This window comes from Chinchilla lanigera, unplaced genomic scaffold (genome assembly GCF_000276665.1).
Source record: "Chinchilla lanigera isolate Chin_1 unplaced genomic scaffold, ChiLan1.0 scaffold00004, whole genome shotgun sequence".
NCBI lineage: Eukaryota > Metazoa > Chordata > Mammalia > Rodentia > Chinchillidae > Chinchilla > Chinchilla lanigera.
The window spans coordinates 37,382,624-37,405,644 of NW_004955405.1; positions in this window are offsets into that span (position 1 = coordinate 37,382,624).

Genomic DNA, 23,021 nt, shown 5'->3' on the forward strand with positions numbered 1-23,021 from the left:
CACCCTGTAGTGTTTCACTGCAATATGCCACAATTGTGAGTCCTTCTAGTGAATTCATTCAGTCTAAGGGTGACCTTAAGGACTCCTGACTAACTTGGATCCTAGGAATAGCTCTATAGAAAATAAAATCCTATTATTGGAACAACACAGTAGAATTCCTAGCTTATATATTTTACCTGTAGGAAAACTTTAAAACGACAAAAGACAAGAATAAACTTTAAACAAATAAAAGTCAAAACTTTTACTAAGAAATTTGAGTTGAATAAATGGAGAGATGACTTAGAAAAATATCAATTCTTCTATCTAATTAACATTTTTATACACAATTTTAATTAAAACCATGACTTAAAAAAACTTGATAACCTGATTAAATAGTTTGTACTATTGGGGGAAAACAGTTCTGAATAGGGTCTTATCTCCACATACTAAAAGTTATTTTTTAAAAGCTATAGTAATTAGAATAGTATGGTGTATACTGATCCAGGAATAGGTAGATAAATTAACTGAATGGCAAGCTCAGAAATATACTTAATAGTAATTAGAATTTAGAATCAATTTAAGATTATATTCAAATCAATAAGGAAAGGTTTTATTCAATGGTTATTTTTGAAATAAGAGTCTGACCATTGAGGGCAAAATAAAGGTGGATACAGAGCTCATAGATTATCATTATAAAAAACAAAGTTCAAATGTAAGTAAATGTTTACATCATTTTCTAGTTTTCTGTATATAGGTCTTACAAATTTCCTGCTGAGATTTATCACTATTTTGTACTTTATTTTTTATTTTAAAGAGATAATAACAAAAACAATAACAAAACAAAGACAAAAACAAAAGAACACAAAAACTATAAAACAATACAGAATCTCAAAACAAGATAGTAGGAAATCAGCAATGATCGTTGTATTACTTATTGTTATCTTCACAGTAGTTGCTCAGATTACCAGATATAGGTATGCAAGACTTATCAAACAATTAAACATTAATTGTCCCTTTCAATAAACCAATAGAAATTAGTAGTACAATTATCTTAGCTATCTTGTGTGTATGTATTTCCCTTCCTTCTTTCTTTTCTTCTTTCCCTCATCCCAGTTATTTTTTTCTATTAAGCAGTTTCTTTCACTTTTACAATATCTATTGTTCCTTTCAATTTTATTTACTCTTTCAGGTTTTTACACTGGGGAGCATACGGTGTTTACACACGCAGGTCTGATTTATTTCACTTATGAGTTCGGTCTCTAGTTGCATCCATTTACCTATAAAAGCCTTGAGTTTATCTTTCTTTATAGCTGAGCAATATTCCATTTTCTAAAAATACCACATTTTTCTTATCCATTCCTCAGTTGATGGGCATTTGAATTGTTTCCAAAATTTTGCTATGACAAATTGTGCTGCTATAAATAAGGGTGCGCATATACCATTGTGGTAAGATGTTTTTAAAAAATTCTTCTGGGAAAATACCCAGAAGGGGAATGGTTGGGTTAAATGGGACCTCTAATCCTAATTTTTTGAGGAATTGCCAGACTGATCGCCAAAGTGGTTGCACCAGTCTGCATTGCCACCAACAGTGGAGAAGGGTTCCTTTTTCCCCACAGTCCCTCCAGCATTTGTTTTTTGTTTTGTTTGTTTGTTTTTGTTGTTTGGGTTTTCTCCGGTACCAGGAACCAAACTCACGACCTTGTGCTTGCCAGGCAGGCCCTTTGCCGCTGAGCTAAATCCCCAGCCCCCCTCCAGCATTTGTTGTTGGTTGATTTCTTGATGGTAGCCATTCTTACTGGGGTGAGATGGAATCTCAGTGCGGTTTTAATTTGCAACTCTCGAATGATCAATGATGTTGAATATTTTTTTAAGTTTTTATTTGCCATTTGTATTTCTTCATCTGGGAAGTGTGTATTCATCTCAGGTGCCCATTTTTGGATGGGTCTTTGAATTTGGGGGGTCTGATTTTGTTCAGTTCTCTATATGTTCTAAATATAAGTCTTTTGTCTGAGGGACAGTTATCTAAAATGTTTTCCCAGTCTGTGGGTTGTCTTTTTACTTTATTGGTGATTTGTTTTGAAGTACAAAAGCTTTTCAATAGGAGGAGATCCCAGTTGTTGATTCTTTGAAGTGTTTCCCGTGCAGGCTGAGTTTTGTTCATGAAAACTGTGCCTACCCCTATGTCTTCAAGATTTTGACCTACTTTCCCTACAAGTAGATTTAGTGTTTCTGGTTTAATATTTAAATCTTTGATCCATTTTGACTTTAGTTTAGTTTGTGGTGATAGACATGGGTCTAGTTTTAGTCTATGACATGTAGAGAACCAGTTTTTCCAGCATCATTTATTAAAGAGGTTATCTTTCTTCCAGTGAACATATTTGGCCCCTTTGTCAAGGATAAGGAGGCTGAGTGTGTTTGTATTTGTGTTGTATCTTCTAATCTGTTCCACTGGTCTTCAGGTCTATTTTTTTTTTTTTTGCCAGTACCATGCTGATTTTATTACAGTAGTTTTGTAGTATAATTTCAAGCCAGGGATTGTGATGCCTCCTGACTTGTCTTTGTTTCCCAGGATTGCCTTTGCCATTCTAGATCTCTTCTGCTTCCATATGAATTTTAGGAGTATTTTCTCTACTTCTGTGAGGTATGGTAATGGTATTTTAATTGGGATTGCATTAATTCTTAAGTATTTCATTTTTGGGGTGCTATTATAAAGGGTGTGGTTTCCCTAGTTTCTCTCTGTATAAGCTTGTTGTTTGTGTATAAGAATGCTATTGATTTTTTGAGTATTGACTTTGTATCCAGCCATGCAACTGAATTTGGTTATTAACTCAAGGAATCTTTTGGTAGAGTTTTTGGGGTCTTCTATATTGAGTATCAGGTCATTGGCAAATAATAATTTAACTTCTTCCTTCCCTATCCTTATTTCTTTTATTTCTCTCTCTTGTCTAATTGCTCTAATGTTTCCAGAAGTATTTTTTAATTTTTAAAAAATGTTACTTTTCCAGAACTGTTTTGAAAAGGAGGGGGTGATGGTGGATATCCTTGTCTTGCTCCTGATTTTAGAGTGAAAGCCTTCAGCTTTTGTCCAGTTAGTATGATGTTGGCCATTGGTTTGTCATAGATGGCACTTATCAGATTGAGATAAAAACCATCTATTCCAATTTTCTGTAGGGTTTTTATCATGAATGAGTGCTGGACTTTATCAAAAGCTTTTTCTGCACCTATTGAGATGATCATATGATTTTTGTCTCTGGCTCTGTTGATATGGTGTATTAAATTTATTGATTTGCATATATTGAACCATCCCTGCATTCCTGGGATAAATACCAGGTGGTCATAGTGTATAATCTTCTTGATGATTTGTTCAGTTTTGTGTGCTAGTATCTTATTGAGGATTTTTGCCTCTATGTTCAATAGGGAGATTGGCCTGTAGTTCTCTTTTTTGGTTGTATCTTCTCTGGTTTTGGTATCAGGGTAATACTTGCCTCCAGGAATAAATTAGGGAGTATTGCTCCCCTTTCAATTTCATTAAAGAGTTTGAAGAGTATTGGCATTAGATCTGCTCTAAATTTGTTATGGAATTCAGCAGTGAATCCATCAGGACCTTGGCTTTTCTTTGTTGGTAAGTTTTAAATTACATTTTCAATCTCATTAACTAATATTGGGTTATTCAGAATTTTTATATCTTCTTGATTCAGCTTTGGTAATTCATATGTGTCTAGGAATCTGTCCATTTCTTTTGTGTTTTCCAACCTATGAGAGTAAAGATTTTCAATGTAGGTACTGATGATCTTCTGAATTTCCACAAGATCTGTAGTGACTTCACTCTTATCATTCCTAAATGTATAAATTTGAGTCTTTTCTTTCCTTTTTTGGTAAGGTTGGCTAAGGGTTTATCAATTTTATTTATTTTCTTAAAGAACCAACTCTTTGATTCATTAATTATTTGCATGTTTTCTTGGTTTCCATTTGTTAATTTCTGCTCTGATCATCATAATTTCCTCTCTTCTATGGGCTTTGGGTTTGTCTTGCTCTTCTTTTTCTAGAAGCTTGTGGTGTAACATTAGATTTTTTATTTGTGCTCATTCTGTTTTCCTGATGTGAGAATTTGCTGCTATAAGCTTTCCTCTTAGGACTGCTTTCATTGCATCCCATAGGTTCCAGTATGTTGTGTCTGCATTCTCATTTAGTTGTAGATATTGTTTAATTTTTTCCTTTATTTCATCTGTGACCCATTGGTTGTTTAGGAGGGCATTATTTAATTTCCATGTGTTTTTGGAGTTTTTGCAGTTTCTTTTGCCATTAATTTCTAATTTCATTGCACTATGGTCAGATATTATGCATGGGATAATTTCAATTCTTTTGCATTTACTTAAGCATGTTCTGTGCACTAGTATATGGTTTATTTTAGAGAACGTTCCATGTGCAGCTGAGAAGAATGTGTATTCTGATGATATTGGGTAGAATAGTCTAAAAACATCACCAAGTCCATTTGTTCACAAGTTTGGTTCAGTTGTGTTATTTCTTTGCTGATTTTTTTGTCTAGTTGATCTATCTCTTTGTGATAATGGGGTATTGAGGTCTCCCATTACAATTGTGTTATTGCTTATTTTACTTTTCATGTCTATTAGTAATTGTCTTATATAGTTGGGTGCTGCTGTATTTTGTGCATATATATTTATGATTGTTATCTCTTTTTGAAGTTTCCCCCTAACAAGTATGTTGTGACCTTATTTATTCCTTTTGATCATTCTTGTTTTGAAGTTGACATTGTCTGCAAAAAGAATTGCTATTCCTGCTTTTTTCTGGATTTCTATTGTATAGAAGATTATTTTCCATCATTTGATTTTCAGCCTATGAATTTCATTTCGTGTTAAATGTGTTTCTTGTATACAGCATATAGTTGGATCTTGTTTTGTGATCCACTCTGCCAGTCTGTTTCTTTTGATTGGTGAATTGAGGCCATTTACATTGATGGTTATACCTGATATGTATTGGCTTATCTTGGGCATGGTATTTTCCTGCTGTTCAGTCCTGTTTTTTCCCCTCTGTTTAATTGCTTGCCCTACCTGGTGGTTTCTTTCTGTTGTTGTTCTTGGAATTGTGGTCATTTTTATCTCTGTCTAGAACATCTTTTAGTACTTTTTTATAGCATTGGTTTGGTGTTCATAAATCTCTTCAGTTGTTCTTTGTCATGGAGGTATCTTATTTCTGCATTAATTTGAAAGATAGTTTTGCAGGGTACATCAATCTGGGCTGGAAGTTGTTTTCTTTCAGACTTGAAATACTTTACTCCAAGCTCTTCTTGACTTGAGGGTCTATGTTGAGAAGTCTGCTGTGATTCTGATGGACTTTCCTTTATAAGTGATCTGTTTCTTTTCTCCAACAGCTTTTAATATTTTGTGCTTGTGCTGAATTTCTGGAATCCTGACTATTATTATGTCTTGGTGTAGTTTTATTTTGGTCAGAAATATTTGGAGTTCTAAATGCTTCATTTATTTGTTTGTCAAATTCCTTATGCATACTTGGGAAGTTTTTTGCCATTAATTTTTTTTCTACCATTATTTCTGTGAAGAGTTTTTTTTTTTTTTTATGTCATTTGTGCTGTATCCACCTTTCTCATCGACCCTAATCAATCTTATGTTATTTTTGTTTGCTTCATCTTATAGCTGTTGGATTGGCTTTTCATGGTCTCTTGCTAATTTTAAGATATCTTTCTTTTCATTATCACTGTCTGTAATTCTATCTTCAAGATCTGAAATCCTATCCTCTCCTTCGTTCAACCTGTTGCATGAACTTTCAATGGGAGCTTTAATCTCCTGGATTTCTTTTTGGATCTGTTTCATGGATTCCATTTCTTTCCTATGCTGGGCATTTTTTGTTTCCATCATTTTTCTAAATTCATCTATTCTTTTATCTGTGTTTTCTCTAATATCTTTGAATTTAAGCATTATTTCTTTCTGTACCTGAGAGATTATTTTCTCCATAGCCTTTTCCATTTGTTTTTTTCACTTCTGATGCTATGATTTCAGAAAGTTCCTGTGTTTGATTTCCAATTTCATCTATCTCCTTGAGTTCTGGGCTTGTCCTGGGTGGGATGGGGCTCTGGGGTTGCGTTTCACATCAGGGTCTTGTCATTTTCTATTTTATCTTTTATTATTTTTAAAATTTTATATTTTTTTTGGTGGTACTGGGGATCAAACTCACTACCTTGCGCTTGCCAAGCAGGTGCTTATGCCACTGAGCTATATCCCCAGCCCTATTTTATCTTTTCTATTTTGTTTTCTATGCTGATACTTGCCAGTTTCTTATGATATATAGCTTTATCACTTGTATTAGGTTTCCCTAGAGGGTGTCTGTTCTTCAGGGATGTCTTCTAGATGTAGATGGTTTCTTATAGCTATCCCAAGGCCCTCATTTCTTTCTTAAAATTTGTAAAGGATGCAAGATTACTGTTTGGCTCAGCTCCTAATCCTTGATACTGTGCTGTGGTGACGATTATGATCTCACACAGCCACAGTTTTATCATACAGGGGAGAAAAACTGTTTATAACATGTATGACATCCTGGCTAAAGTAGGACAGTTAACAATAACAATAGTTTCAAGTGCAGCTTAACTACTGGTAAACTATGGTAACCAGTAACCTGTTACCTCTGACTGTGGGCATAAACTCTAAAATTATGTAACAAAATCAAACATGTACTGTGTACCTGTATGCAGTGATTTTCCCCTTAGGTGATTTTACCCTTCTGTTGGGAGCAGGGAGGTTGAGATAGTTAGGACGTAGGCTAAGGTGATGAGTGAGGTCAAAGATAGTAGAGACAGGGCTGGAAATTAAAGGATGATCACCCAAGATTGGGAAACTAAGGGCACAGGAGGGGAAGAATAAAATAGAATACAAAGGAGTACCCAGAAAGGGCACAGACAACGTTACTCACTTGAAAGTTGAAATTCAAGAAGGAAAGAGAGAAAGTCTATAGAAGAGAATGGAAAAAAAATGTGAGAAACCTAAACATTGAAAAAAGAAGGGAAAAAGAGAAACAGAACAAAAATGAACCAAAGAAAAAAAGAAAGAAAAAGGAGAGGAGAAAAAGAGAGGAGAGAAAAATAGAAAAAGAAATAATAAAAACCCCAAATAGAAAAATAACTACCAAACACAGAAGAAAGCAAGATGACATCCAATCAGACAGGAGAGTGATATCCAATCAGAAAAACAAGGGAGAATGAAAGTAGTAAAATACCTCTGGTGCTTACAGTTCTGTGATAGTGTCCACATTTAATCCCAGAAATATTTTGGGTATGGAGCTGATCTTGGCCTCTGGGTGTGGAGCCTGAGACCGGACTTCTGCTGGTGGAGCTCTCCGGAGTTCAACTGCAGGCTCCTCACTGCTGCATCAGACACTTCCATGCTGCTGGTTTCGGAAATCACTCTGCCCTCCAAGGTTGTGTGTGTGCCCATGCACCTGGGTCCCAACTGTTTTCCTAGGTCTCAGATTTTGGGATTCCTGTCAGTCTACTCGACAAAGGTGTATGTCCTTACACTCCTGTCAAAGACCCCGCTGTTCCCAAGACAATGGAGGAAGCACTGGGCTCAAACTCACTCTACTTGCAGGCCCTGCTGACTCTCAGAGAGGATGAGGGAGGCACAGACTCACTCTGTTTGCAGGCCCCCCACCATCCCACAGAGGGAATATAATTGATAAGTTTTGTTTTCATTTTTTACCATGAAGGGGAAGTATAGTTGCTTTTCAATCAACATCTATAGTTAATAAAAATTGCATCATGAAAAACCTAAACATGCAAAGGCTATAAGAAAACATTAAAAATTGTTAGATTACATTATCCTAGGAAAAGATCTAAATATAATCCCAAAGATTCACTACTAGAGATATACATATACCTTCTAAATACTGATATCTAATGATAAAACAACAAAACAACAAAAAAAACGAGATACTGTACTAATCAATGGTGTGAAATCCCAGTAGTTAGTTTGCTTCTTAGCTTGGCTGTGATTGAATATTATGAAAAACACTTGCACTGGTGGAGATCTGAAGAAGTGAGGACTCATAATGCTGGTGGAAGCATAGATTGATACAATCTTTTTGGAAACCAATTTGGAAATTTGTATTAATGTATGTTTCACCGAGTAATTCCATATCTGGAAATGCGTTCTAAAGGAATAATTGGAAAATAGGCCAAGAGGGAAGAGTACAAACTATTTAAATGAATTTCAGTAGGAAATTTGTTAAATATTTTGTGCAGTCATACTCTGTGGTCATTAAGAATGTTGATGTGTATATATATATATTTGTTTACATGGAAAGATTTTGAAAATATGTTTTTAATGAAAAATATAAGACCATCTTAGGATACGTTTAAAAAGGATGCACATTTATTCTTTGTGTATGTGTGTAGTTCTCAAAGACTGTATACTAAAGGATCAATAGTGTTATTTCTGGGTAATAGGATTCTAGGTAGTTAAAATACGTATTATCTGCAGTCTGATTTTTGTACACATTTGATTTTATTTTTCAATTTTACCTTAATAAAACTGGAAAATATTAAGCCATTTTTCCAAAATAAAAAATATAAAATCAGTTTGTAAGCGCTCATTTAAAAAACAACAGAAAAGTAAATATAAGGATATAAAGCAAGGAAAATTATCCTACAATTCTCCTTCACCTTCAAGTCTTTGTGCATTCTGATTTCTTATATTAAACCCTTTTATAGAAAAATAGGAACTAAAAATAATCTTTAGCACCTCAGGTGAGAATTCATATAGGAAATATGGTTTATTGCAAGGACAGCTTTAAAAATTTATTTACAGCTTATGTAATGTATTTTGTCTGTGGTTATGCCATACTGATTCCTGCCGATTCCACAGCTTCACAGTGAGACTTCTTCCCCACTGAGTGCTTTGAGCTACTTCCTTGATGTTCAGTATTCCTCCTTTGTTGATGACTAGGAGTTTCTCTTTAGTCCTGGCTCTTGAACTCCCCACACCTGAGGACTGACTTCTGGTTGGTTTTGTTTGAACATGCTCCTATCTAGAGAGTAGTTGTGAAGGGTTGTGATTGTTCCAAACAATATTTTCAAAAATTGGAATAAAAGTATACTTTATCTCCAATTATTGGTTGTGCTGGTGAATCTGATTCTGTTGACCAGCTTTGACTTAGAGAAAGGTCCAGACTCTGTTTAGTTATGTTAATTCTACTTTGGGAGAAATGAAAAGTCCCATATTTCCAGGTAAAGATGTTCAGCAAGTCTTGTGAAGACAACACTTAGAATTTGACTTGCTTTAGAGACTCTTTTTACATTTCCTGAGAGGTGAACTGACTATATCAATATGGCAGAAGTTTATGCCACCTGATTTCTGATACATTTGACTTCACATTTAGCCAGCATGTGGATTTCTATGTCAGCAGCTTTTCCATTGCTGTGTTGAGGAGTGAGACACCATGGTTCTGGTGGCCCTTTCCATCCTTGGTTTTGGTGAGTCAGTCTTCCTTGAAACTCCCTCTTGACATGGACCATCAGAACGGCACTCTGACACTGTCATGGGTGGGCTTGGTCTCTGAGCTGGCATCCACCCAAGCCAGGAGGAGTACACTTGAGTGAACTCAGAACAACACAGCCCTTACCTCTGTGTCTAACCCCTGGCTTGCGGGGCCTTCACAGTACCAAATGTCTCTGCCAGGAAGTCTTCTTTCTCCTACTTCTCTGCTTCTTGCACAACTACTTTTTCTTGTGCAATTCCACTTTGTTCCCAAAAATCTGTAGACTTCACTGAATCTCCTGAGTTCAAAGGATGAAATCTGATCGTCCCTCTCCTCCATGCAGTTCTTTTTCCAAGATGGCACTAAGGATATTGCCTAGCCTGTTTAATTCTTAGTTTTTATTGTTATGATGGGTAATAGCTATTTTATTTTTTTTAGCTGTTTTATTTTAATTTTGAACTAAAATTGCTGACTTTTTATGATATGGCTTTTAGGAACACAGCACTCCAGCAATGCCACTGAATGTTTTCATTAAGTGGGAGGGACTAGGGGAAAAGAATTTAAGAGAACAGTTCAGAGAGAATTTTTAAAAAATAGCCCTTGAGGTGACAATGCTATTCCATTCTCTGTAGCTATCTTCTTTCCACGCAGTTCGATACAACACTGGCAGGGCTGCTTCCAACCCTGGCACAAAGTGGTCAATTTTTCCACTCCCTCTCCCAGAAAAGATCAGGAAGTGCAATAAGGTTCATGAAAATTTAAGCTTGAAGTTTAGAAAACTCAAAACAACCCAAACCCTCAAACATTCAGTTTGGTTTGAATCTTGGACAAAGGTTTGCTATGCAGCTCGTGGAGTCATTCCAACTTAAGGGCTGTAGTAACTTCATTTCAGGGCTAGTGATGGGGAAATTATGAAACTATAACTTGGATCTCATTTTAACAAAACCAAGAAACAAAAACACTTACTGGAGAATCTGCATGGGAAAAGGGGCCCATCTAACCCCAATTCCTGCTATTTTACTGTGGCAGCTCCTCTTAGTATATGAATATAAGACCATTCTTTCCAATTTCTCTGGAGAGGGCTGACTTTTGAAAGCAATGGCGTAGCATGCATCCAATTTATAAGCCACCCCTCCCATATGCGCAGCGGGGAAGATCTTTCCTAGGTGATTAAATCCAGCAGAGATAAGGCCCATCGCAGTGATTTCCCTTGTGGTCAGCTTGCGTTTGCAAAGCCAGCCCAAGGGGGAGTAACTGAGGTCCCTTACCTAGCTGACTTCTGAAGCAAATTTTCCACTTTAAAGAGAGCCCAATAATTTAGGCCCTATCCTCCTTAGATGCAATATCTTTGTTCCAAGGATAAGAATTCAATCTAATGACTGTTTATTGAGCGGCTTCATTATATCAGCACAGAGGAATGTATTCCAAGCTGAGGCACATGACATTAAACATGTCCACAAAGATCTTATGGGTCAGCAATAAACAACAATGAAGACATCTCAGAACAAAAACAAATACAAAAAAAGGGTTTTCTTGGAAATAATTTCAAATGCTTCAGTTGATTTCTAAACAAACCCAAGAGAGTATCTCATCTCTTTTACAATTGACCGCTTATCAAGTACTGTAGAGCAAAATGACGCCAAACCTGAGGCTCTGCAGATATGGAGGAAAGCTTCGAGGGGCGAAGAATCAGAGGCCGGCTGAAGCTGTGAAGCATGAACACTCAAAGGATTTTAGCGAGGTGCGGTAGCGTGCACCTGCAATCCCAGCACTCAGGAGGCTGAGGGAGGAGGATTGCTCAGATTCAAGGCCTGTTCTAGGCAGCTTTGTGAGTTCAAGACCAGCCTAAAGTACATAGTGAGACCCTATCTCAAAAGACAAAGAAAAAGCACTAAAAGATTTTAGACGGATTGGGGTCTCAGCGCATCCAGAGATACTGAGAATTTAACTTAGAATGATTCATCTAGAAACAGATTTGCCAGATATTAGAAGTGAGAAAATTGACAAAGTTCCGGTTAGTAAGTAGCATAAGTAGTCCCCCAAAGTATCTATATTCTTATCAAATTAGCTGGTTCTTTTAATTGTGAATATCTTTAGTGATTTCAGTTAGACTATACCAAATATTTACCATCTTCCTAAGTAATTGCTTCTATTATGGGGAATCATGTTACTGTGAAATTTGAACTAATTCACATGAAATATATGAGTCACAAGCTGATGAAATGTGGTTCATAATATTTGCTATAACTTGACATCTTTCTTTCTTTCTTTCTCTCTTTCTCTCTCTCTCTCTTTCTTTCTTTCTTTCTTTCTTTCTTTCTTTCTTCCCTTTTTTCTTTCTTTCTTTCTTTTTTTGTTTCTTTCCTTCTCTTGAGACAAGGTCTTTCTATGTAGTTTACACTGGCCTTGAGTTCACTATGTAGCCCAAGGTGCTCAAATTTGCTGTGATACTCCTGCTTCAGCCTCTTGAGTGCTGGGATCACAGGCATGTGCCACTATGCTTAGTCTTTTTTGTATTTCTGTACAAATAAAATATAGTTTGAAATATTATGGTCTGAACTACAGGAAGCAAATGTGTTTCTTAGACTATAAATACATCTGACTAATTTTTTAAAATTGGAGATTCCTTAGGACTATTTTTTGAATGAATAATGATGCAATAATGACTATTGTTAACAGTGGAACTGTAGGAATATAACATTCTTTAATAACTTGACATAAAACTCAATTCTGAACATTTATGTGTTGTCATGGGGTCATCAATAAATACCATGTAGAGTTCTATACTTAAGAGTGAACCAATGGGAGAAGAAATGGAACAAATGTAAGTGTTGTTTAGTGGCAGGGACAGTCAGTTCCAGACAAGGAAATCAGCATTTCTAGATGGAGAAGGCCTGAGTATTCCCAGAGGGCGTAAGACATGTTGGCCTTTGAAGTGTGTGTGCTTTTGCCAGTGGGGGAGGGCAGGGGATTTCAGGGGCATGGGGTTGATGGAGGCAACAAGAAGATCTTTTGCTGGGCTTAAACACAGAGATAAGGAAGGTGAGTAGTGGGAATTACAGCTTGAAGTGTGGGTTGAAATTTTGGAAGGTGAAGCCAAGGAATCTGAGCTTTGTTGTGTACAGAGGCCGGTCTAAGTGTCCGTTGCATTACTTAGTAATGAAAACTGGGGTAATTTCTATATAAGTAACAGTTGAAGTTGAGGATGTAGACGAGGTCACCACAGGCCTTAGAAATGTTAGAAACGGAAGAGGAAACCTCCAGGATGCCAGCTGCCAGGTACACTCACAAGTAGGTGGTGAAAGGTGGAAAGAAGATAGGGAAGGAGACAGGAAGTCATCTGAAGGGTGAGGGAAGGAAGCAGAATACAGCAGAATCACAGAAGTCACACAAGTGAAGAATTTCAGTTATAGTCATGACTGGCAGTGTCTCCTGCTCTACAGAGGCTGTGCAGACGAGAAGTGGAAAAGCCATCGATTCTGGCTCCACATGTGCTGGAGCCAGCTGAGGACAATTTTCATAGTGCAGGAAGAGCAGAGCCAAACTGTATGAGAAGCAAGGAGACAGTGGCGGTGAGAAGTGGAAGCAGCCTGTGGAGACAGCTCCCTGGGGAGCACGGAGCAGGAAGAGCAGTAGCAAGAGGCACCTAATGCTGTGCATTCTCTCCGGGGATCTGTCTCATATCGAATTGCTGCTTATATGCCACTACCTTCCAGAGCTGTTGCCCAGATGGAGACCTTGCTCCTAACTCCCATCATGAACAACTATATTTGGGTATCAAATATGCACTTCAACTGCATGATCTTCCACCTCCCACCTCACAAACACGACAAACTACAAATAAACATAAATCAACAACAGCCAGTGCCTCTTCTGGTATTCTCTGTTTCGTTCAGCAACCAGGGTTACAGTACCTGGTGACTCACATGAGAAACCTTGAAGTCGTATTTGAGATCCCCTTCTCTCTGAATTCTCCCTGAATCCATCACCAAGTCTTGTGGCCGTATTCCTTTCCATGCCTACTGCCCACCCTCATCAAAGCCACCATCACCTGGACTGCTGCTGGGTCCTCTGTACCTGTGCATGATCCTTGCAGAGCCCGGGCTGGTCCTTTCCATCCACAGACCCAGTCATGCTCACTCTCCTATTGAACATCTTCCAATGGTCTCTGGTTTCCTGCAAGCAAAATGATGTGATGGGTACAACTCCATTAGACTGGACTATAGCCAGGGGCCTGGGGCTCCCTGAGAAGCTAACATGTGAAACAGCATGACGAGTTTGCAGGTGAAGACCTGCATCAGAATGCAGAGGGGATGGGGTTAGCAGCTCACTCCGACTTGGGGAGTATGCGTGCCAGGATAGGAAGCAGGTGTTCGTGAAGAGGAAGTTCACATTGGGTGTTCTCAGGTGTTGAGGATGGGGAGCAGCTGTAGAGACCAGACTGTGGAAGTCCTTTGCTGTTTGAGTGTTTTGGAAGTTTCTAAATCAAAGGATAATGTAAAGAGCCAGCTTTTTTTTTTTTTTCCACTGGATAACAAAGGGAGAAATGTGGACTGGGACTGAAGGGAGGGAGAGCTGTTCTGAGCCTGGTGCAACAACCCAAGAAAGGTGAAAGTGGCCTAGACAGAGGCTGCGAGGATGGAGGGCAAAGAAGAAATAGAGAGACATTTAAAATAGGCTCCACACAGGAAATGCAACACCCGTTTAGAGACTTCTGTGCACAAGGTTATTGTGAGTAGGTTTATGGGCGAAGCATACTCTTCGGCCCGAAATTGACATGTTATTCTGTGTTCTCACAGTCTGAAGAAATGTATTTTTTCCCATATATAAAATGTACTGGAGATAAATTTAACAGTTTGTACCCTGGTCAAAGCTGCATTAAATTCCATCACAACTGGGTACAGTGACATTGTCTGTAAGCCAACCTACTCAAAAGGCTGAAGCAGGAGGATCACCCATTAGAGGCCAACCCAGCCATCTTCATGAGACTGATGTCAAAGTAAAAAAGGATTGGGGATACAGCTCAGTGATAGAGCACTTGTTTCGCATGTATGAGGCCTGAAAATCAATACCCTGCATCTTAGATTTTTAAAAAATTAGTCCAATGAAAATATTTTAAAGAATTCTTCCCTCAGAAGTGTTGTAAGCTTGTCAAGCTGTGTAGCTGGTCTTGGTTTAAGCTCTACATTTGTAAGATGAGGGAGTTGACTAAAATCATTAGATGAGCTCCAAGTTCTTTCAAGTTTCTTGGTCATGGTATGAATGTCTCAGCTATTTCTCTAATTTAGCTGATCAACTTGAGTTTGACTAGCAGGGAGCAGGCTGCCCCCCAATTTCCTAAAGATATAACCATCTCCTTGGAGGACTGGTAATCTACAGAGTATTCTGAGTGATAATCCAAGACCCATTTTTTCTTAGAAAATGTGTTGCACTCATTTTAGAAACTTTTATAATCTCGCATAGCTGGGTATCAAGAAAAAAAACCTAGCAATAAAATACGTGGTGAGTTACAGTTTTGTTTGGTGTGTTCTCTTCTCTCCCCAAGTCTTCTCAACCAGGAAAAGAATAAAAGAAGCGTCATTGTCCAAATGTCCTTTAACTTCAAGAATTATGTGTTTTTCTTCAAGTATAGTCCATTTACAGAAGGCTGGTATGTGGTTTGGATATGTGTTGCTGAAAGGTCCACATATTAAAATTTGACTCCTAGTCCGGGAAACCACTGGGAGGTGAAGGAGACTTTTGTGCACAACGGGATCTAAGAAATTTATAAGGTCACCCCAACCATCATAGGCTCAAAGATATAGAAATGCAAAGTCTTGTTTTAAAGACTTTGATTTTGAAAGAAGAGCTCCAGGGTACCCTGAACTGTATGTCCAGAGGCACCTAGGAATTCCTTTATTATTCAGTCAGCAAAGCACTCAGAGGCCACTGCAGCTATGATTCAAGTGGCCTAAGTACAGTTCACACTGGCTCCAGACCACGTGATGCTAGTTTTGAAAGTATGCATACTGCAAGAGTTATGGGATGTCATGACCTCTACCAGGATTTCAGAGGAAAGCCTGGGTGGCCAGGCAGTATGATCTGGGGCTGGAGTCCCTGAAAGTACCCCCTGTTGGGTTTTGTCTTGCTTGGGTCCAATGCCTCCTTGCTATTTTCCTGTTCTTCTCTTTCAGAATGGGACTTTTTACTTTGAGCCTGTTCTATCATTCTGTCTTAGAAACAGGTAACTTTCTTTTTGAGTTTTATAGGAGGCTCTGAACTTGAGCTTTTGAACACTCATGGAAGAATAAAAACTTTTAGACTCTTGCAATGGAAGACTAGATGCCTTTTGCACTGCAAGCTCGACATGATTTTGGAGGGCCAGGAGTGAAGGTCTGTGGTGTGGCTAAATGTCTCCTAAAGACTCACATGTTAGAGGTGTGGCCACCCGCTCACAGCAGAGCTGGGAGGTGGTGGAGCTGTTCAGAGTGGGGGGCTCAGTGGGAGGTCTGTAGGTCATTGGGGGTGTGCCCTTGGGAACTCAGTGTGACCCAGGGCTCTTTCTCTTCCTTTGTTACATCCTGGCTACAGGGATGAATGAATTTTGCTCTGCCACATGCTATAGTCATAATGTGTTGCCTCACCCAGGTCCAAAAGCAGGGGGCCCAATGGTTCAAGGGCTGAAACATCCAAAACAGTGAGCCAAAATAAAATGTTTCTCTTTGTAAGTTGATTGTTTCAGGTATTTATTACAGAAATGGACCGCTGACTAACAGCTGGAGAGTATATAGATAAATGTGAAGCTCCCGTCAGTGTGAGGAGGAGGAAGCACTGGTAGAGAAATGCGCCAAGATGAACAAAGCATATTTTCTGTCTTCATAGAAGCAGATTGTTTACTAGGAGAGCCTAGAGTACTGGCAAATACCCTCAGTGAGCTCAGGAAAGGGTAGTACAGCAGTGGGAAGTGCTAAGGGTGGGGTCAGGGTGATCATTCCAGTCTTAGGCTTGCACAAGGGAATCCTTCTGTTCTGGGAATTTCTGTTTCCAAACTCTGCCTGAGCAGGTGAATATGAGCGAGAATATCTTGGGCCTCGGCTCTTAAAGGGTTAATCAACTTGTCCTTGGCCCAAGTATATCGAAGATTTTAATCAATCTTATTAACCAGTTTATATCATAGCACATTATTCATATGAGATACAAAGAACTAGCTCCCTACAAAGGGTTGATTTGGTCGTAAGTAGACATAGTTTAAATTTTTGGCAAGGTCAAGACGAAAGCTTTTGCGAAGTTATGCCATTGTGGGGACACACTGTCAACTGTGGTGCTGATAGTGAAGTTACCAGCAGAGTCCGCGTACTGCTCAGCAGGCAGACAGGCATGCTGGCGTAAACAAGGGCTCAAGCTGCAGACTAAACTGAGGACTGAAAAAGGCCTGAGCTTCACAGCATCATTGTGGGAATTAGATCAGTTATGTACATCATGTCCAACTCTTGGATGAGTGTCATTAGATTTCCTGGATTGAATTTATCAAAGTGACAGAATTAGATTTCTAAAGATAGGGCATTTATGCCATTAGAGCACTTGCTAAAATATTCTTGTTTTGTAACTCACTCTTCTGAAAGATAACTATGTTTTCTGGCTGTGAATTTCTGTTCTCTTCTGTTTTGTCTTTGTGCTCTGAGGGTAAATAGTTGTAGGTGAAATAAACTTGAAATAGTGAAGCCAACTTTTAGGTTCAGAGAACATAAAAAAGCTAGTAAGCCAGGAAATGTGTGTGTGTGTGTGTGTGTGTGTGTGTGTGTGTGTGTGTGTGGTGTGTTCGTAAACTTGGCATTATATTTTGTCTTTGAGTAATTGTGGAACCCACTGGCAGGTTTGTTTAAGGTAGGGAAAACTTTCTCTAAATTGTGACAAAAGTTTTCATCTCAAATTTGTGTCATGAGGTTTTTAAATTAGAGCAATCCCACAAGCAACTTTCAGGACATGTAATCTGAACGAAGGTATCAAAAAGGCTAAGCCATTGTAAAATTTGTTTCCATTGTCTGTAACCTTCCATCCCCTGCCATCCCAGTGTGTGACATGCTAATGTGTGTGTTTGAAGAATCTTTTGTTAAGATGAATTTATTATGGGGCAGGAACAGGGTACTAATGATACTAACTAACAATCAAGAGCTTAATTTTTGCCCAACTTTGTGCTAAGTACTCTACATTGACAATCTTGGTTAATATTTATAACGTTACACACACATATAGATACACATACACACATATATATGATCTATATATATAATTACATGACATATAATACATAAAGGGCCTTATAATAACAGAACCCTTATGAGATTGGTACCATTATTGTTGATCATTTTTAAAAATTTCCCATTGTTTAACACAGGAGCTGGGATGTGTTTTACAATGAGCAGCATCTTATAGGGGTGATTTAGAGCTTCCTTTGCTCTCCCTGCAGCATGCAAAATCAGGATGAGCCCAGCAGTAGGAAACCATCATGAGCTAGCTGACATGTGATCTTTGCCACCATCCCCCTTTACCTAATCTGACCCAAGAGGAAACAAAGACACGAAGAAGTTGAGAAAGCTGCTCAAGATCACACAGCTGGCAAGCGCATCCGCCAGGATTCCACACAGTTGTGTAACGCTGTCCAGGACCGGTGCTTATAGCCAGCACCACGCTGCCTGCGGGGAACCTACCAGCGCTTCCGTAGGCTTTGGCAAAGGGGTGTTTCTGAGTATCCATCTCTGGAGAGTTGAACACTCAGAAAAGTGCAGTGGGGGAGGAGAGGGAAGGCGCAGGGTCCACAGTGAGCTCTTGAGTGAAGGACACTAGTACTCAGGATAAGCATGAGCAAAAGGCACCTTGAAGGAAAAGAAAAACACAAGAACATAAAGAAGCCCTGCAGCCGGAGGCCACCAGGTCACTGCTCATGTCACCACTCAGATCTGCATGTGCAAATCCTGCTCTATGGTGTACGGAAAGGAAATGCTGGTGTACAAGCAAGGGTTCCGTCCCTTAGCTATATGCATTCCTACATCTATAGAGAGAGAAAGTGAGAGCAGGAGGGAGCTGTTTATTGTACCCTTGAAGTGAATACTGCATTAAGGACCACGTTCTTAGCCTACAATTAGAATTTAAAACTGTGTTATGCTTTTGCAACTTGCTCCCCTCCCCCCGTGCAGGCAGGTTGCGCTTGTGTGGAATAAATGAATAGTAACCTTCTCCCTTTACCTCAAGCACCGCACAGAGTCTTGGAAGGTACAGTTGAGTTTGGAAGAAGGATGATGAGGGGGGCTTGAAAGGTCACGTCAGCTGCAGAAAGAACACAGTGCTACACTTTCTATTCCCGTTTGTCCAGAAATGAGGTAGGCAGGGGGAAGGCAGTCCGGACCTAGCCCTCTGCTGCTCGGCTTCCAGCGGGAGAAGAGAGCCAGGGCCTCTGTCCTGTCCCTGTCAGCCCAGCGCTCGACGCACTGCCTGCGCACGCGCACACACACACGCGCACACACACGCACACACACAGGCACACACGCGCATCTGAATTCAGTATTTTCTTTTGCCCATGTGTCTAGTCAGCTCAAATGGGTCGACTCGTGTTTTGGCTCCTAAAGCAAGCCAGACTCTTTGGCTCACTCTACCTGCAAGCTTTTGGCCTGCTTGAGTAGAGCGCAGTGGTTTGAGTTTCTGAGAACAAATAATTAGGCTCTAGGAAAAGGCCAGGGTTATGCAAAACCCATGCGTTTCGGTGCCTGGGGTTCTGCATCTTAGCAAAAAGGAAAACAAAGTTAGAGAAGGACCGTGTGCAGCTCTGTGGGCGTCGTTGGGATTTTCCCTTTATTGTTCCCAGAACATTTACTTTTGTCATTCAGGATTTGACCACGAGAGAGCTTCATGGTTTGAAGCTCCACCCCCTTTAAAGTGGCAGCACACATTTTGGAGGCAGAGTCATTGCTGTGGCTCAGTAAGTGAACCTCATCCTTGTTACCTGCCCTTCCCCTTCGGTCCCCAGGCAATGAAGTTCCACATCAGGGGTAGCAGCAGCGTCAGCTCCGAGACTCTGGGGAGCTGACATTCGCCTATTTTATGAAACCTACTCCACCATCTTATTAGACACTTCTTTTTTTTCTCCATACCATAAAACCTTGGACACAGTGTTGTTGGAGAGCTCACTCAGTGACAGCGGAGACTGCTGGAGGCACTGACCCTGTCAGGGGATTTTCAGCGACGAGGTGAACAGTTGGGCTACGTAAAAGCCTCCTCTCTTTACAGCACGCAGGGGTAGCAGGTAAACTAATTTTAAGAGGTTTCAAAATATAGCAGCAGTCTCCCTTTTTTGGCATTTTTCCTTTGTCAGGGACGTAGCATTGAGACATCATTCTCTATATCATCCTATTTAAGGCCCTTTTTCCATGTAATGTTACCTTGCTATAATTATTTGTTACTATATATTCATTCTAATACCTTCGAGCCAATGACTGACATTTCCCCAAAGGTATCCAGTACCACATCTATAGGAGCTACAGACATTTAATTTCATGAGCAAAGCACCACCTTGTCACAGAGCTTGGTGTGGGTGGGCAGAGAAGGTGGAAGCCCCAGCACTCCTGTCCAGAGGAAGGAAAGCGTAAACCTTTCTCCCCAGTGACGGAGATCTTGATTTCCGGAAGGAGAATCCGGAAAGAGAGGAGTGGCCCCCTCTAGGGATCCTGCTTTCTTTTTTCCAGTCTCATTTATCAGATGAGATTTGGGGGATTCAGGGATTACCAACATCACCATGTGTTCCCAACAGAATGAAAAGATGTTTTGAGCAGAAAGAGGGCGGAAGAGGAGATGCTGGCTGGGGCCACATGTTATAGGACCAGAAGATGAGGGCGGAGGAGAGTAAAACTAATCCGTGCAAGGTTAAGTAGGTAGCCATTATCTTAATCCTGCCTCCAAATCACTTTTTGTAGGCTACTTATAAGTTCTGTTAAAAAAAAAGACCAAACCATGGTGAAAATGGGATATAAGACCAATTCTTAGTAGGTAGAGAACCCCCAAAATGTATTTTATCTTCCATTTATTTGCCTTTACCATTTGCCTTTCTAAGCTTCATGCAAAATGTCTTCTAGCATTAGAGGATTCTGGCTGATTCTATTAACTTGAATCTTTCCTCTTTGTTTTGGTTTCTAGGAAGGTATCGATACCTTTTCAATCCATCCTTTCTGAAACTTGATACTGATGAACTAGAAGGAAGTAAACACCAAACTTAAAGATTGGGAAGTAGACCCTGCACATGTTCCTGCCTGTTATAACTGCACTATTATAACCTAATGGCAGTTTAACAGTTGTTGATTTTGTGACTTCTAACATGTTTATTCTGCTTTTTTCTTTCGAACGCCAGAGACTTTTGCTTGGGTCCTCCAACAATAGACTTGGTCTGATTCCCGGTGAGGACACATGGTAATCAGTCTGGGTTTTATACTTTCCACTGAGGTTCTGACAATGGATATTGGAGTTGGGCAACTCCAATGGAACTCGCCAACAAAGGCCATTTTCCACCAGAAAAAAAGATGAGTTATGAGGTCCTGTTGACGGGGTCCCTCTCACCATTGTGGAAGACTTCTGAAAATGGGATAGGCTTGCCTGGCCTTCTTGGGCTTGGTACAGCTTGCAGGATGGACTTGTACACCGTGATGTTGATGGCGGCAAAGAGGAAATAGGAAGCCGGAGGCTGCTGCTGAGATCTGTAGGGAAGTGTCCGGCCCAGGTAGGGCAGAAGAAAAGCTCCGCTGTTCTTCACACGGCGTCAGAAAACCAGAAGGTGTGTTGCCCAGGAAGCTGAAGGACAGGAGCTCGCTGCGGAGCTCTCGGGTGGGCTTTCCCACCAGGGCGAGGAGAGGGAAAAAGGGCAAAGCAAATCCCACTGTCTGGCTCCTCCCTGCCCCCCGCCCCCGTTTGCTCCACACTCGCACTCCAGCTCCCAGTGATGTTTTGATATCTGACCTTCTAGACTTTCTCTATTATTTTATATCTAACTGGATCCCTCTTGGTTTAATGTTTCATTTAAAATCCCTTCTGCCTTTCTATTTTTCCTCACTGAAAAAATTCTCTGATTGTTTTCTTTCCAATTGTCTCACTACCTCTGCCTTAACCCCATTTCCCAGAGGTAGCCTCCGGTAATGTTTTGATAAATCATCCTCCAGACTTCCTCAATTACTTTACATGCTAACTGGAGTCATGGGCTGTTACAGCTGGAATGAACCTGGGAGATAATCTTTCCATCTCTCTCCTGCCCTGCTCCCTGTCCCCCACTGCAGCCTTCCAGAGGATATACGGAGAAACTAAGGGCCTCCCTGAAGTCCCACCTGGGCCTGGAATTGACAGATCTGGGCCTGGACCCTGGGTCTTTTCACTCCTAGTTAAGGGAGCTTTCCAACTGCATCCCACAATTTTATTTTCATCTGTTGGGTGGCCTAAAGGAGTAGTTTCTGTAAGATGGATTTCAGTGGTTGATGGTGATTTAATTTACAAAGTGACCATCCATTTTCTGATGGAAAACAACTTCTAACCACATAGAGACCCCCATGGCTCGCCTGCTCAGCTCTACCTTTGGCTCGGTGGCTGGCCCCATAGGCCCAGGGCTCTGCTACCCTGGAGCAGCCTTCTTGTGCCGGGATTCGACTCAGGGCTGCTGTCATACCCTATCACGACCTCTCTATTCTGCTCTTGCTCACTTTCTTTAAACAAGTCACAACTCTCCCTGTGTTTGCTCCAGGGACTTCTCGAAGGGTGGAAACTCAACCCGTCAGGCTGTTCAAGTTGCTAATTCTCTGGGTATCTTCTGAATGTTCCCCATAAAAACCAGGGGTGTCTCCTGGTGCGGAACATCATGTTTTTCCCTCATGTACCTTCAACTCTAATTTATAGCACACTCATTAAATTTTGACCTACCTTAAACTTGTCTGGCTGTTTACTTCAGAGTTTTAAACAGATCTTTCCTTAAGCTTTCAATGTGAAGTTAAGTGTGAGCACCCCGGCACACCCCATTTAGGAGATTGGGAAATGCACATTTTCACGAAACAGCCCTAAAGAGGACTTTTGGAATGCATTTTTCCCAGACTTGCTAACTGCCCTCGGACCCTCTGTCTCACCTGGGCCCACCCGGAAGTCCTCGCGTCACTTTCTTCCCCTCTGGCGCAGGTTCTTGGTCTTCGTTCAGGGCTTATGACGTCTCCCGAGTTATAATAAACACGCTCACTCGAACGATAGCCCGAGCTCTGACACAGATAGAATTCATAGTGAGTTTTGGAGAAGGACTTTTGTTTTGCTTTGTTTTGTTTTTTTTGCCAAGGATCCAAACTGACCAAACTTGAACTTTAAAGGAAGGACATGTCAGGGTGGGTGCCAGGGAGCCGCGCTCTGCAAGACTGTTTTGCAGTTACCCGAGTCAAGGCAGCTCTTCTGAGCTTGGTGGGCTGTGGGTGTGTGGGGACCTCTTACTTTCGCGGATGCCTCTGCCTGTTGTTTCCCTTTGTGTGTGTGTGTGTGTGTGTGTGTGTGTGTGTGTG